We start from the raw sequence: 16,252 nt of genomic DNA, 5'->3' as shown, positions 1-16,252 counted from the left end.
TAAGAATGAATTCTTAAGTCTGGAATTATTCTTCAGGGAATAAATTCCAGTTGATGGACTCTGGGGTTAGTGCACACTGGGCTCAGAGGCATACCTGCTCTTTGTCAATCAGCAGTTTGTGGAGAATGTCCTTGGTTTGCTCTGCATCATGGGTTTTGGGGTGTAACTGAGACCACACAGCTGGAAGAAGATGTTTCAACTGTTGTAATATCTATTTACTGAGAGCTTTTCAAAATATAGTGACTTCCAATTGTCCCAGAACCAATGTCAGCTCTAGTATAGAAAGTGACCAGATGTGCATTTCAAATTTACTGGGCCAGGGATCAAATCCATGCCACAGCTGTGACCCAAGCCACCGCAGAGACAACACCGTATCCTTAACTATATGTCACAACGGGAATTCCTCTTCCTTTTTGATAAGCTGTATTGGGTGCAGCTTACAGAAGACACCTTCTATAGGTGTCTATAGAAAGTGTCCTTGTAAGTGGCTGAGGCAAGCCACCCAACTTCTCAAGTGTAAAGAGGCTGATAACAATAGTATCTAGCTTATGAGCTTTGTGTGATTCAAAGATATGAAAACGTAGCCCAGCGCTTGTGCAGATGAAGTGTTCCTGTTTGCTATTATTTATTAGCTGTTGTTCTACTCGTGGTAACCTGCTCATGTCAGTCATGTTAGAGGAAGAGATGGTGACAGCAACCCACATGCTCCCCTCTGGCCACCCTGCTTCTGTCCTGATGGAATTGGAAATAGACCCATACTTATAAGGCCAATCAATTTTTAATACAGTTTGGTATAATTATTTAGTTATTTTTTGAGAAAGCTATTTACTATTAGTATGACCATTTGATAAATTAGGGAACAGAGAGATTATATAACCAGCCACTGTCACACAGCTAGCTAGTGGCAGGGCCAGTCTTCAATGCGAGATAGACAGCACCAAGAATTTATAATCTTAACTCAGTATGCTGTTCTGCTTATGTAACAAGTGTTTCATTATTGAGTCAACATTATAAAATCCTGGGAAAGTTTATAATTAAATGTATAAATGGTGACATAAATCAAACCTATAGTGTTAATATTCTGAGCTATGTTTGGGGGAATTAGTAAATATTTGGTATTTTTAAATATTTATGATATTTAATGACAGAATAATCAATAGATAAGCCTAAAGACAACTAGATTAATAATTTTTAATTGAAAAGTAAAAGAGAAACTGGCTAAGATTTTAAGTGTTTGGCAACATTAAAGAGAAATTAAGATGAGGTAGAAATACTGAGAGGCACAGATGGTAGGAATGGTCCAGCCCAGTGTGGAGGGGTGTTTTAGCAGTTATTGTTAGCACGTCGGTACATAATGATAATAAAAAGCAGACTAATAAACATTTTATTGGTTTTATTATTGTTTTTAAATTCTCTACAGATAATGTACTTCTTTATTGTCTGTATCCAGAGCAGGCCACATTTACCAGCCCTATTACTATGCCACTGCTTAAGACTCCCCATGTTTATAAATTTAAGGATTTTTTGTTTGTTTGCTTGTTCGTTTTTTGCTTTTTAGGGCTGTACATGCAGTATATGGAATTTTTCAGCCTAGCGGTCAAATGGGAGCTGCAGCTGCCAGGCCTTACGCTACAGCCACAACAATGCCAGATCCTAGCCACAGGTGCAACCTACATCACAGCTCATGGCAATGCCAGATCCTTAACACACTGAGCAAGGCCAGGGATTGAACCCACATCCTCAGGGATACTACTTGGGTTTGTTACCCCTAAGCCACAACAGGAACTCCATAAAATTTTAGATTTATGAGATTTATTTAGGTATTTGATATGGTTTGTTTATAGACAAATGAATTCCTTAAAGAAAATAAGGAACCCTGGATTTATAAATGAAACTGAGAGCACATAAGATTAAGTTGTTATATTACAGTTTATAATAAGAAATATATATCTGATCTTTTTCCCTATTCTGGCACAGATCTCTAAAACCCTGGAATTTTCTAAGAGTGCTATAAAAGTGTCATTTTCTGCATTAACGAGGTGACTTTTGAACTGTCCTTGGGTCTCCTAGGGATGGGGGCTGTTCACCAGAGGAAACAACCAGGTGATTAGAGGGTTGAAACTTTCATTCCCACCCTTGACCTGGGAAAGGGGCAATCGAGTTCTATTGGCAATGGCCAATGATTTAATGAATCCTGCCTGTGTAACAAAACCCTATAAAAACCCAAAAGGATGGCCCTGAGAGCTTCTGGGTTGGTGAACCTATAATGGGAGCTGGAAGATGGCGCCTTGAGAGGACATGGGAACCAGCGCCTTGCCCCATGCATCTCTTCCATCTGACTGTTCCTGAGTTATAAGCTGGTGATCTAGTAAGTTAACTGTTTCTCTTAGTTCTGCGAGCCCTTCTAGAAATTAATCGAATCCAAGGCGGAGGTGATGGTTGGAATCTCTGATCTACTGGTCTTTAGTCAGAAGCAGAGGTGACAACCTGGGCTGACAACCAGCATCTGAAGGGTGCGGGGAAAAGGGAGCAGTATTGTGAGACTGAGCCCTTAAACTGTGGAATTGGATGCTATCTCAGAACTGAGTTGAATTGTAGGATGCCTGCTGGTGTAGGAGCATTTCTTGGTGGTGTCGAGACACCTCCCACATACATCCCACATCCTAATTGGTGGGCAAGTGATTGTTAAAATTTGATAGACTTATAAACAGAAAGCTAAGACTTATGAGCTGAACCCAAAGGCCTAAGGAACAGTGATGTACACGCTTTCTCATGTGCCAGGCCTTTTCTAAGTGTTTTTCACACATGACTCCTGTATTCCTTACAACTCCTGATTAGTATTCCCAGTTTAGAGAAGTGGAAACAGACTCAGCTGGGGATAATAATGACATCTATACTGGGTTGTAGGGGAAAGTAAATGAGTAGATGTCTACAAGGACAAGGCACTAGTTCAAAGGTTGGAGTTAGTAAGTGGTACCCAGCTGAAACTCAAACACAGCATCTGTCTCCTGAGTCTAAGCTCTTGAATTTTTTAATTCATAATTTTAATTATATTGAATATTAATTTGAAATGCCAAAATGGTCCCTGAAAAATCTTAGCTGTGCATAAAAGCCATCCTCAAAAACACCAATGATGCCAGAAAGCACATGGATAATGGCAACCCCCAATGTAAGAGGTTATTGTTATGGAAAAAGAAATTTCTTTGAGGTTGAATTGATTGAGGTTGAATAACTCACCTTAAGGTCAACCCCCTACTAACAGGCCCAGTATTGCATCTCGAGTCCATCTAACGCTGAAGGCAGTCCTTTCAACCAGGCTGACAGAGGCCTAGCAACTTGCCGACAGTGTGGTCCACAGACCAGCAGCACTGAAGCATCACTTGACAGCTCACTAGAGATGCAGATTCTCAGGCCCCAGAATCTGAATCTGCATTTTAACAATATCCCTAGGTGATTCCCATGTACTTAGAACCAAAAAGCTGTGCTCTTATTAACCTGACTCTAGCTTCCAGCTCTTTGGAATTTCCTAGGCCTCTGAACACAGCTAATTTACATTCCAGTGGTATTTTCTACTTAGACATCCTAGCCAAAGGGCAGAAAGATAGCCAATTGTGGGTGTCAGAAAAAAGAGGCAGGAAATAAAAGAGGAGAGATGATTTTGAAGTACCTATGAATGTTTCAACTAAAAACCTCTTTAAATCATTCACTTTGTTATCATTTCAAGAGTCCTTGTCTTGTCTCCCCAATCATATTTTAAGCGTATTATAAGTACTGTGTATGTGAGTAGTAGGTTGAGTAAATTTTTTTAAGTAGCCCTGATTACGTGAACTCTGATCTCCACTGGCTCTGCTGAAATAGAAGGAAAAGGAAAATGGGAGTCTTATCTTCTTATGGCTTAATAGTTTTTTCTTTTTTTAATTGAAGTACAATTGATTTACAGTGTTGTATTAATTTCTTTTGTACAGCAAAGTGATTCAGTTATACATATGTATATTCTTTTTCATAGTCTTTTTCATTATGGTTTATTCCAGGATATTGAATATAGTTTCCTGTGCTGTACAGTAGGACCTTTTAGTCTATGTTTTATATATAGTAGTGTGTATATTTTAATCCCAAACTCCTAATTTATCACTACCCCCCCTTCCGCTTTGGCAACCATAAGTGTGTTTTCTAAATCTGTGTATTTGTTATCTGTTTCCTAAATAAGTCCTTTTGTATTATTTTTTTAGATTCCATATATAAGTGATATCATATGATATTTGTCTTTGACTTATGATACTCTCTAGGTCCATCCATCTTGCTGCAAAGGCATTATTTCATTCTTTTTTATGTATGAATAATATTCCTGTGTGTGTGTGTGTGTCTGTGTACACACACATGCCACATCTTTATTCTGTCAATGGACATTTAGGTTGCTTCCTCTTAGCCATTGTAAATAGTGCTTCAGTGAACACTGAGGTGCATGTATCTTTTCAAATTAGAATTTCCTCTGGATATATATACCCAGGAGTGGGATTGCTGGATCATATGGTAGTTCTATTTTTAGTTTTTTAAGGAATCTCCATACTGTTTTTCCATAGTGGCTGCACCAATGCACATTCCCACTCACAATGTAGAAGGGTTCCCTTTTCTCCACACCCTCTCCATAATTTGTTATTTGTAGACTTTTTGATAATGGCCACTCCGACTGGTGGCACCTCATTGTAGTTTTGATTTGCATTCCTCTAATAATTAGCGATGTTGAGCATATTTTCATGTGTCTTTGTGTGCATGTTTTCTTTGGAGAAACGTCTACTAAGGTCTTCTGCCCTTTTTTCGATTGGGTTGTTTGGGTATTTTGTTGTTATACAAGCTGTTTGTGTATTTTGGAAATTAAGCCCTTTTGGTCACATCATTTGCAAATCTTTTCTCCCAGTCCATAGGTTGTCTTTGCATTTTGTTGATGTTTTCCTGCTGTTTAAAAAAAAAAAAAAAAAAAGCTTATAAATTTGACTAGGTCTCATTTGTTCATTTGTTTATTTTCGTTTCATTCCTATTGCCTTGGGAGACTGACTTAAAAAACTCCAATGATACAGAGTTTTTCATGATGATAAATGATATGATTTACATTAAATGATATATTTTTGTCAGACGATATGATTTACATCAGAAAATGTTTTGCCTATGTTCTCTTCTAGGAGTTTTACAGTGTCGTGTCTTACATTTAAGTCTTTAAGCTATTTTGAGTTTATTTTGTGTATAGTGTGAGAGAGTGTTCTAACTTTATTGATTTACATGTGGCTGTCCAAATTTTCCCAGCACCACTTGCTGAAGAGACTGTCTTTTCCGGGTGTATGTTTTTCCTCCTTTGTCAAAGATTAATTGACCATATAAGTGTGGCTTTATTTCTGGGTTCTCTATTTCTGTTCCATTGATTCATATATCTGTTTTTGTGCCAATACCATGCTGTTTTGATTAGTGTAGCTTTGACATATTGTCTGAAGTCTGGGAGGGTTAAGCTTATGGCATAAAATTTAAAGCAGGCATATATCATATCAGTCCTGCCACAAGCCATTACTTTCCCTCAGTTTAACACAGATACTGTATTATTCTCATTCATTATTCTTTTCTTTCTTTTCTTTTGGCAATACTTCAGGTTTAACATTACCAAAACTGGATTAATCATTTTTCCTTCAAAAATTGCTCTTTACTTTATAGTATCTCACCTCACACCAAGGCTTCCCATGCAAGGACCCCAGTGTTGCATTGCACACCATTCCCAGCACCTCCTCCTTCACCTTTGACATGCACTACTGTCCCTACTTACAATGACTTCTGCCCCTAAAGTCTTTCTCATTTTGCTCTTGCCTTTTCACCTCGACTACCATGGCCTTAGTGAAGCCCCTCAACGTCCATCCCCTGGACCATTGAAGCAGCCTCTTCGTTGCTTTCTCTGCTTCTGGTTCTCTGTTGAAATAGTAGATGATTTCCTTTCTAGGAAACAAATCTGATCTCTCCACTCTCCTGGAAACCCTCTGAAGTCTCCACACTGCGAAAGTGCCCAGACTCTGCACCCAGCAGCCAAGGCCCTTCAGAAATACCCAGCCTGTAGTGTGGGCCTCCTTCCCTCCCATCCTTGTGCACCCAAATGTTGACCACCACCAGATGTGCCTTCTCACATTATCTCTGCCTCAGAGCCCTCTCCATCAACCAAACTCCTAACATTTATCACACATCCAGCAGAGAAGTCACAACCTGCTTCTCCACCTCTAAAATAGTGGCCTCCAGACAGACAGCATGGCATGACCTGGAAACTGGTTGTTAATGCAAATTCTTGGAATTCACCACAGACCTACTGAAGCAGAACCATGGGTCACAAAGATCTGTAGTTTAACCAGGTGATTCAGGTACATGGTCAGTTTAAGAACTGCTATAAATAAAGCACTGTGTTCATGCCAGTGGCTGGCCTCAACTACATTATTATTACATGTGCTGCTTGCTCCCCACTGCTTGGCCAGGAGTACCTCACATGCTGGGAAACTCATCCTTATTTCCTCAGCATCTGGAACACTTAAGTCTATCAACCACTTCTGCAAATCGAATAAAAATAAGTTCTCAAATTCCTGGCTTTTTATAGTCCTGTCAATAACACTTTTTTAAAGGCCACTACAATTTTTTTCTCCTGCCACATTTCAGCCTTCCTACATCATCAGATTCTCCATAGATGTCAACTCTGGAAAGGTTGATTGGACGCCTGCTCTTGTCCCCAGAGAGCAGACTGTGAAATCCCACTTATTGGCTTATCGAGTCAGCCAGGTAGCCCCAACACCAACTCCTCTTCCTTGGCAATGGTCCTTGGAAGCAAGCTTTCTAGAACCTGGCCCTTGCCCAAGGGCTGAGGACTCGATAGTCATTTGTCAGAAATTGCTCCAGGTTGGTTTTAAAGGACAATTGCCACAGGAAAACCTTGTTGAATTCCCAAATATTTCATGTTTTCAGTAAGGAAGAAATTCATGAAAGATTGACATAGGAGAAAAACAGAACAGCTAAACTGAAAGTGTTTGGTTCTTGTTTCTCTTTTGAGACATATTACACCACAATGGTATTTTAATGTAATTCTAAGTGTGTTTACATTCCCTAGGGGAGCACCTGGCCTAGGTAGGCCCTTGATAAATAGCTACCAATGGCTGATGCCCCCCCTCCTGGTCCTAATTATTCCATTTTTTAAGTTAAGTAAGAGAACCCACATGCCATAAATACGCAGTTTTCACATTCTTTTTATGTAAAGAGAATTAATGACCAGCCCCCTTTTGAACTACAAAATGCAAATTCATTTAATGTTTTGTTTAGAATTCCTCAGGCTCCCCAGCCATCACTCTGGAGATTCAGGACTTCCCATCTTTAATGATCTGCTAGCTGAAGCCTGGGGCATAGCTCCTCCTGGGCAACTTCCCAGCACATTGGTTGTTAATAGTAACAGCTGATACACTGCTTCCTGGCTGGGAAATCAATAGTTCTTTGTTGATTAATAACTGATCTCTCCACCAATCAAAATGCACAGATCAATGCACTGCCCCACTTGGCAGCAACCTCCCTGTGCTCCATGGAGCGAAACTGTTGTTCCGACTCCTGTTCCCTCCCACTCAGATGATGACTGAGGCCCTCCCCAAGGAACAGGAAGGTTGGACCGCACCTGGAATCTGGCTTTCAAATTTCAAAATTTCCAAATGCATTACCCCCCTACTTCCTGTCCACTAGATGGCGCTGCAGACCCACGTCTGTGACAGTTCACTGAGCTTGGAGGAGTGAAAAATACAGGCAGGTGAAATGATGTGGAATGCTTACATTTATGAAAGTCAGTCCTTTCAACATTCTGGCCTGTGCATGTGTCTTGGCAGGTCTTTGAATAAAAGGTCCATCCAGATGAATGGAAATATACAACATGACCATTTATTTATTATACTGGCAACCTGGGCATCCACATCTTCCAAACAAGCACCTCCTGGCACCTCTGTGTGTAAAATAAAGCAGCTGTTTACTCACCACATAGCAATGAATGTGCTTGCTAAAGAATATACTTTATGACACTGAATATGGAAGAGAATGTTCTTTGATCTTCTGAGGCACTGCTCAGTAAAATCAGTGGTTTGTCAGACCTCAGACTCATTCTTGTTCTAGTATCCTGACACCAAGTATAAAATTAGTAGGAATTTAGTCAGAGGTAAGACTTTGTGTTTCCAGTAATCACCTTTTCCTTATGACTAAAGGTCAAATTCATGGTAGAATCCCAGTTATTCAAGGAAATCTTGGGATTTCTTTGGACTATAAAAGAACTTCCCCTCTGGTTATTGCTGAGGGAAGAGGGGAAGATTAGCTTGTAAATGTGGCTTATTTGAAGAGCAATCTGAATCCTCTTCTGTTAAAAGGCTAATTGTGTTTTTCAGTTGCGTGCTTTCTCTTGGTGGCCCTGAGAGCCTCACTCTGCAGTAACATAAATCAAGTGCGTTTGGCTTGGAGGCAGCCATCAGCTTCCTGTCCACATGACAGAATGGAGTTAACCTCATCTGCAAGTGGCCATCCTCTTCTCACTGATTTTGAATTGTTTGGTTAACTTGCTCTGGGAAGGAGTATCAATAATTCAGCATTAGCGGGCTGGCATGTCACCTTGACAGATGGAAACAGCGACAGAGCCATCGATTCCAGGGCAGTAGAGAAATCTCCTCTCCAGCTCAGCTCTGTGGGATGAGTGAGAAGGAGGGATGGTTCCAGCCCAGTCAGGAAAGCCTGTCCAGGACCTCAGGACCACAGCCAAATATGCACCTGCACTGGTATGTGCTTTCTCCTCCTGGAGAGAGATGAACAGACCTGAGGGGGACCTGAGCACCTGAAGGAGCATCCCAAAAAAAGCTCTGAGCCCAGGACCACCCCTCAGCCTCTGATCAGACCCTCTGGGGCGGGTGCCTAAGTGGTGAACAGGAAGGAAAGGGGAGGGTATATCAAGAGAGGAGAGATGGTAAAAGAAAAGCATGGGCTTTTCATCCTCCCCTGGTTTGTCCCTGCTTGTGAAGGTGAGCGACCAGCAGTGCCATCAGCTTGGCATGCCTCTCTAGTGGCTGAGAGCCTTAAAAAAATGTGCAATGAAAAAGGTGGGTTCACCAATGTGATTGAAATAAACCTATTCCTGTTTTTTGCTCTATGTTTCAGCCCTCTTTGGATTCGTACAAATGAATAACTCCATAAAGACTCTAATCACACCATGTAGTGTTTCTGTTCTTCATCTTCCAAAATAGTGTCTTTGAAAGTGATTAGAAACATATGGGTATGAATATATTTCTGTTTAAAAAAAACGAAAATGTTATTGTTGACGAAAGTGTTGTCCATTCTGGGTGCCTAGAGACAGTTACCTTTGGTTGGTTCCTCTAGGTATCTTTGCTGTGTTCCCCGGATCCCCGCCTGCCTGTGTTCCAGAAATGTATTTGTTTCCAGAACTGCTGCTCTGCCCCAAGCATCCTGTCAATGAGCAGCACCAGTGTGTCCATGTCCTGGGAGTGAGAGCACTAGGGTATAATGAGTGTTTAGCCATTTCATTTCCCCTCAGCTAGAACCATCTCTGAGCCTCCCAAATGAGGTGATCAAGCCTACTGATGATTTGCTTGACACAAAACAGCCTTCTGCCTAATACTAATAACCCACAATTACACAAAGTTTTAAAATTTGGTTAATGTTATCTCGCTTAATCATCACAAAACCCTTTGATAATATGTTGCCTTAAAAAATGATGAAAACTGGAGCTCCTATCGTGGCTCAGTGGTTAACAAATCCGAATAGGAACCATGAGGTACGGGTTTGATCCCTGACCTCACTCAGTGGGTTAAGGATCCAGCATTGCTGTGAACTGTGGTATAGGTTGCAGACACAGCTCAGATCCTGCGTTGCTGTGGCTCTGGTGTAGGCCGGCAGCTGCAGCTCCGATTTGACCCCTAGCCTGGGAACCTCCATATGCCGAGGGAGCGGCCCTAGAGAAGGCAAAAAGACAAAAAAAAAAAAAGATGAAAACTAAGGTTCAGTGGAATTCATGATTTGGCTAAAATTTCATGGCTGATAAAAGGCAGGGCCAGGTCATTTGATTCTAAATTCCATGTTCTTTTTCCTGCCTCTCTCTTAATAATGGAATTCACTGGATTAACATTGCTGAGTTAATTACCTGATTGTGTTGGAAGAATAATGGAAATAAATTCCAAATGTCTTGCAAAAATATTGTATAACTCACAAGTCTATGGAGGTTCAACAAGAATAAAGTGGGATCATAGCAGAGTGGAAATAGCATGAGATTTAGGGTATAAAACCTGAACTCCAGTCCTTACTACCCACATATAAAGTATTCAACAACCCTGGCCCTTTTTTTTCCTTTATAAAATGAAGATGATAATTCCAGCAAATACACTTTGAGGATTAGAAATTTTAACAAATATGAAAGAGTGCTCATTATATTTATTGGCTCCTAATAAGTACTATACTTAACTTTAATGTTTTTTTATTAACTGCAACATCATTATCATAAAAATAGAGATTTAATACAATTTCAGGATAATCTGTGATCTTAAAATGATATGAGAAGGTATAACCATACAGAATAACAGAAAATTGGTCTTTCATCCTCATGGGTGGTAAAGACTGGTCAACTGGCTCTAACAACTTAATGTTTTTCTGTCCTCTGGATCCTGAAAAGTATTTTATTGTCTGTAAAAACATGCAGCCATAGAAACAATTATTTTCAGAAATATGGAGACTCTGGAAGTCATTGGGCAATTTGTTTCCTTAACCGCCTGCCAGTGATACACCAAACTCGGTGTCTGCTTCCCCCTCATCCCTGTCACTGTCGATTACTTTGTACTATATCAGGATTTGGAAAACAGTTAATCAGGTTGGATTGTAGGCAGCCTGGAGTCTGCCTTTGATTTAATCACAAACACATGCTGCTGCATTCATCAGTTTTCCTTTTATGTAAGCTTCTTCATTATTCTGATGCTTTACCACCAACCATGGCAAATGTGTTTGCTGACTTCCATGTCAGAGACAAGAAATATGATATAAACAGAAGAACCCATGGGAAAGGGCAACCAGAACAAAGGTGTGGAGTGCATTTAAAGATGTAACTTAGCAGAAAATCCAACTAGTCCAAATCCATGAAATCTGTGTAAGAAAATGTGATCCGTCAAGAGACGAAAACAGCAATGCCTGTATTCCACCAGAGGGAAGTGTGGTGAAAACATGAGGAAGCGTTTCACAGATGGGCTGAAGATATCAACTGCGGGGAGAAGAACAGATATTGTGCACTTAAAAATGTGTTCAGAGCTTAGAGCCCATTAAGTGTTCTTATCACAAAAAAGGGAGGAGACAAAGATTCTTGGAGGTGATTGGGATGTTTGTTACTTTGATTATCACCTGTGGTGATGGTCATATGAGATAAACATATGCCCAAACTTATGAAATTTTGCACATGAATTATGTGCACTTTTTCTATACCAATTACCCCTCAATAAAGCTGGGAGGGGAGAGGACATACATTGAGAACTTTAAAAAAAAAAAAAAAAAAAAAAGAATGCATGGAGACCATGGCAACTTTCTGTTATTAGGCTATGAGGCTTTACAAAATAGAGCTTTCCATTTTTTTATAAGTGAATTTAATGACAGTAACTCTGAGTACATCTACATACGAACCAGGGGACTCGCCATCGCTGATCCTTGCTGAACTGTGGCCACTTCACTGAAAAGGGAGCATGATGCTCTGTTTCCATCCTCAGTGGGCCTCCTGCCCCTGGATATCCCCCTGGTGCTTTAGGGGTACCACTGTCTGTTAACAACAGGGAGTTTTTAGACTTCTAGAGTCCAACCCACCATGTATAAATGTCAGAGCACTTCCTATTAGCACACTGATTATCTCTTGGGACACCCATCTAGGCCTCCTGTCGGCCAGGAAGGTCTAGTTATCTCTACTTAGCCCATAGAGGAATGGTTTTCTAGCAGCCACTGTCCATCACTGTGCTCCTAGGCTGGTCACCCTGAGGGCATCAACCATGCTGTCAAAGTTCAATCATTTTGAAAGAGCCTTTGGAAAAAATTTACCTGACACACACATCTGTCTCACTTTGGTCAAATGGTGCATATAAAGGAGTGGGTGTTCACACATGCCCGTGTATGTGCGTGTGTGATGTTACCAAAACACATTCTTTCAAGTTTGATCTTTACCACATTCTCCTATTTTGAGCCATATCATTCTTCTGCTGAAGAGGAGTTGAGAGCTAGCATTTGTGGCCATTAGAGCATGTTTACTTAGTCCTTGGTCCCTGAAAAGTAGCTCTTATCACCACTACTAATAACTGAGGAAACAGAGGCCCAGGTAGGCACAATGGCTTGGTGGTGAGTGGGGAAGCCCAAATAATGACCTACTCATTTGGGCTTAAAAGCCAATATTCTTTGGACCACACTCCTGAAATTCTGGAGGTGACAAAGTTCAGTTTGGAGGTGTAAGTTTCTTTTTTGTGATTATAGATATATAAAATATATAAAATAATATATGTATGTGGTTATACATATATAAAAAACTATAAAATACTTTTCCTATATAGGAAACTATAAGATATTAAATGGATTTCCCTGTGCTATACAGTAGGTCCTTGTTGGTTATCTCCTTTATATATAGTAGTGTGTATCTCTTAATTTATCCCTCTCCCCTCCCCTTTGGTAACCATATATTTGTTTTCTATGCCTGTGTGTCTATTTTGCATATAAATTTATTTATATCATTTTCTTTAGATTCCATATATAAGCAATAGCAGATTATATGTGTCTTTCTCTCTCTGATTTACTTCACTTAGTACGATAATCTGTAGGGCCATCCATGTTGCTGCAAATGGCATTACTTCCTACTTTTCGTGGCTGAGTAGTATTCCATTGTATATATGTATCATATCTCTTTTACCCATTCATCTGTCAATGGACATTTAGGTTGCTTCCAGGTCTTGACTATTGTAAATAGTGCTGCAATGAACATTAGAGTGCATGTATCTTTTCAAATTATGGTATTCTCTAGATAATATGCCCAGGAATGGGATTGCGGGATTATATGGCAACTCTAATCTCTATTCTTGGTTTCTTAAGGAACCTCCACACTGTTCTCATGGTGGTTGTACCACTTTACATTCCCACCAACAGTGTAAGAGGGCTCCCTTTTCACCACACCCTCTCCAGCATTCACTATTTGTAGACTTTTTGATAATGGCCATTCTGATCAGTGTGAGATGATACCTCACTGTAGTTTTGATTTGCATTTCTCTAATAATTAGCAATCTTGAGCATATTTTCATGTGCCTTTTGGCTACCTGTATGTCTTCTTTGGATGGAGGTATAAGTTCTGATACTGTGTATTTTTGAAATGAATTAAATTCCTTTATAATCATTCCTTATATTTCAAAGATGTCATATTAATAGGGACTTTGGTGTCTATATAGTTCAATGTCATTTCTTTTTGCAACAATACTTCCTTGGTTTCCATTTATCTTATATGGCTTATACAGTGTTACTTATATCCTTTTATCTGAATTAACTAACAGGAAAACCCAAATAATTCTTAGCAATCTAAGTGATTGTTTGTCATTAAAAATGCAAGCTGTCAAAAACCATACCCAAATCTGAGCAGACCCTGCTAACTTCACCATTCCTTTACCTTCTGAGTTGCCACAAAACATTTATCCCATTAGGTTTTCCCACTAGTGAAGAAAAAGGGAGAATCCTTTTTTTTCCTTTGCCATTATCAATGTCTCATTACAGAAAAGGAAAATATCAAACAGATTTGGTAGGGTAGTAGCTTTTATAAAAGGATGTAGGGCACTGAGTTTATCAGGCAGAACAAAGAACTTTAACAAAAGCAAAAGACTGGGGAACAAAGAATGCATTCTGATTAAACACACATTATTCACTAGCTCAGCTCAAGTCTGCTATTAACCCCCATGAAGGCCTTTCAAATGACACACCTGGAAATGAATGAAAAGAAACATTCTCTAAAGATGACATCCACTTTTTAAATCAAGGCAAATGTTTAAAATAAAATATTAAATTGTCCCAGGCATCAATCAGTGCTTTTTTCAGTGCTTACTTACTGTCTATGCATGACATGAACATGGCAACACCTTTTGGAGGGAAGCTGTGAAAAAAAAATTTTTGACACGGTTGAATATGCTTTGCTGCAAACACAGACATACTCAGAGGCAGTTAGCTATAGAACTTACAGATTGTTAAGGCATATTTTCTTCTTCCTTAAACAGTAAAAGAGTAGTAAACATTCTTTTCAGAGACATGACCTCAGGTGTAATAAACCTAGCTTCTCCAAAAAGGCAAGACATGATAATATCCCTACAACATATGTCTCATTTACCTTGGAAAATACATAAATCCCATGTATTTATTATCATTAGAATGTTGTATTTGGATAAATAACATATTAGGGAAAGATGATCACTGAGAAGATAAAACATCAGCATAAACACAGTACAAACAGGCATACTCACTCTAGAAAGAGATCTGCCCATCTGTCTGGAGAACAGTCTAATTCAAAAAGATACATGCACCCCAATATTCATTGCAGCACTGTTTATGATAGCCAAGACATGGAAGCATCCTACATGTCCATTGACAGCTGAATGAATAAAGAAGATGTGGTTTAGATGTACAATGGAATATTATTCAGCCATAAAAAGAATTAAATAATGTAATTTGCAGAAATATTCCATGTTGGACCTAGAGATTGTGATATTAAATGAGATAACTCAGCAGAGTCATATCTCATATGACATCACTCATGTGGAATCTAAAAAAAATGATACAGGAGTTCCCGTCATGGTGCAGTGGTTAACGAATCCAACTAGGAACCATGAGGTTGCGGGTTCGATCCCTGCCCTTGCTCAGTGGGTTGACGATCCGGCGTTGCCGTGAGCTGTGGTGTAGGTTGCAGACGTGTCTCGGATCCCGTGTTGCTATGGCTCTGGAATAGGCCGGTGGCTACAGCTCCGATTGGACCCCTAGCCTGGGAACCTCCACATGTCGTGGGAGCGGCCCAAGAAATAGCAAAAAGACAAAAAAAAAAAATGATACAAATGAAGTTATCTACAACACAGAAATAGACTCACAGACATAGAAAACAAATTTATGGTTATCAAAAGGGAAAGGAGGGGGAGGGGTAAATTAGGAGTTTGGGATTAACATATACAAACTACTATTTGTAAAATAGATAACCAACAAGGATCTACTGTGCAGCAGAGGGAACTATACTCAGTATCTTATAGTAACCCCTAATGGAAAAGAATCTAAAAAAGATAGATATATGTATATATGTATGTATAACTGAATCACTTTCCTGTACACCTGAAACAAACACAGCAGTGTAAATCAAAGATATTTCAGTGAAATTTTTTTAAAAAAGAAAACAATTATGACTACCTTATCAACCTCAATTAAGAGGAAATAAGTTTATGTTTTAAATATGAATTAAAAATGTAGTTAAAATTATGAAACATTCAAAAAGGAATGAGGTCTGTCCAACAGGTATGCACCCCTCTGCCTTGGAAACCTTTTCTTGACCTCTCATATTGTTGTGATAGACTTTGGTCTCTGTATATTGTGTTTGGTTCTCAGCGATGACCTTCATTGCTGTATTGTGTTATTCTTAGCTTTCTGTATGTTAGGATGTCTTGACATCTTAATGAACCCCTCCGCCTGGGGAGAGATTGCCCTCCCAGGGTGGCCAGTTCTTAGAGCAAAGAGCCCAGTAGGGAGCAGACCCTTGACATGCAAACCAGTCACTCCAGAGCCCACCTCCTCTCTCTGGCCCACACACCCCTGCCTTCATCATCCCAGGGCCAGGTACCAGGCAAGTAGACATATCCTTGTTGTCCTCTTGTCATCCTGCTCCTGATCACTCTGTTGCCTTTCCCACACAGCCCTGCATGTGTGTATCTCTTGCCTCTACGACCTGCGTGTCTAACAATCTTCATTTTCCTGGGCTCTCTTCCATCTCCTCCTATGGCTGCCCCGGACTGACCATCATCTCATGACAAATTAGAAAATAGATGCTGATAAAGTATGTAAGCAGATTTCCCTACGTGACCATATTCATCTAATTGAAGATTTAGCTCTTCTCTCTGTCCCAGTGGTTGCCATCTCTCAAGATGTCGACTCCCCAGCCAAAGGCCCAGCACCACACGTTCACCCACATGCC

General features: G+C 39.9%; 1 long non-coding RNA gene across 1 annotated transcript; it reads left to right on the top strand.

Moving 5' to 3' along the window:
* Window positions 2,265-8,885, top strand: LOC110256957. The gene is made up of 2 exons (XR_002339047.1): window positions 2,265-2,368; window positions 8,424-8,885. It is a non-coding gene; the product is annotated as an uncharacterized LOC110256957 (long non-coding RNA).

The sequence above is a fragment of the Sus scrofa genome, chromosome 1, assembly GCF_000003025.6.
Source record: "Sus scrofa isolate TJ Tabasco breed Duroc chromosome 1, Sscrofa11.1, whole genome shotgun sequence".
In the NCBI taxonomy this organism is placed as follows: Eukaryota; Metazoa; Chordata; class Mammalia; order Artiodactyla; family Suidae; genus Sus; species Sus scrofa.
The sequence above is the reverse complement of the archived record's forward strand: the minus strand, read 5'-3'. Positions and strand labels throughout refer to the sequence as shown.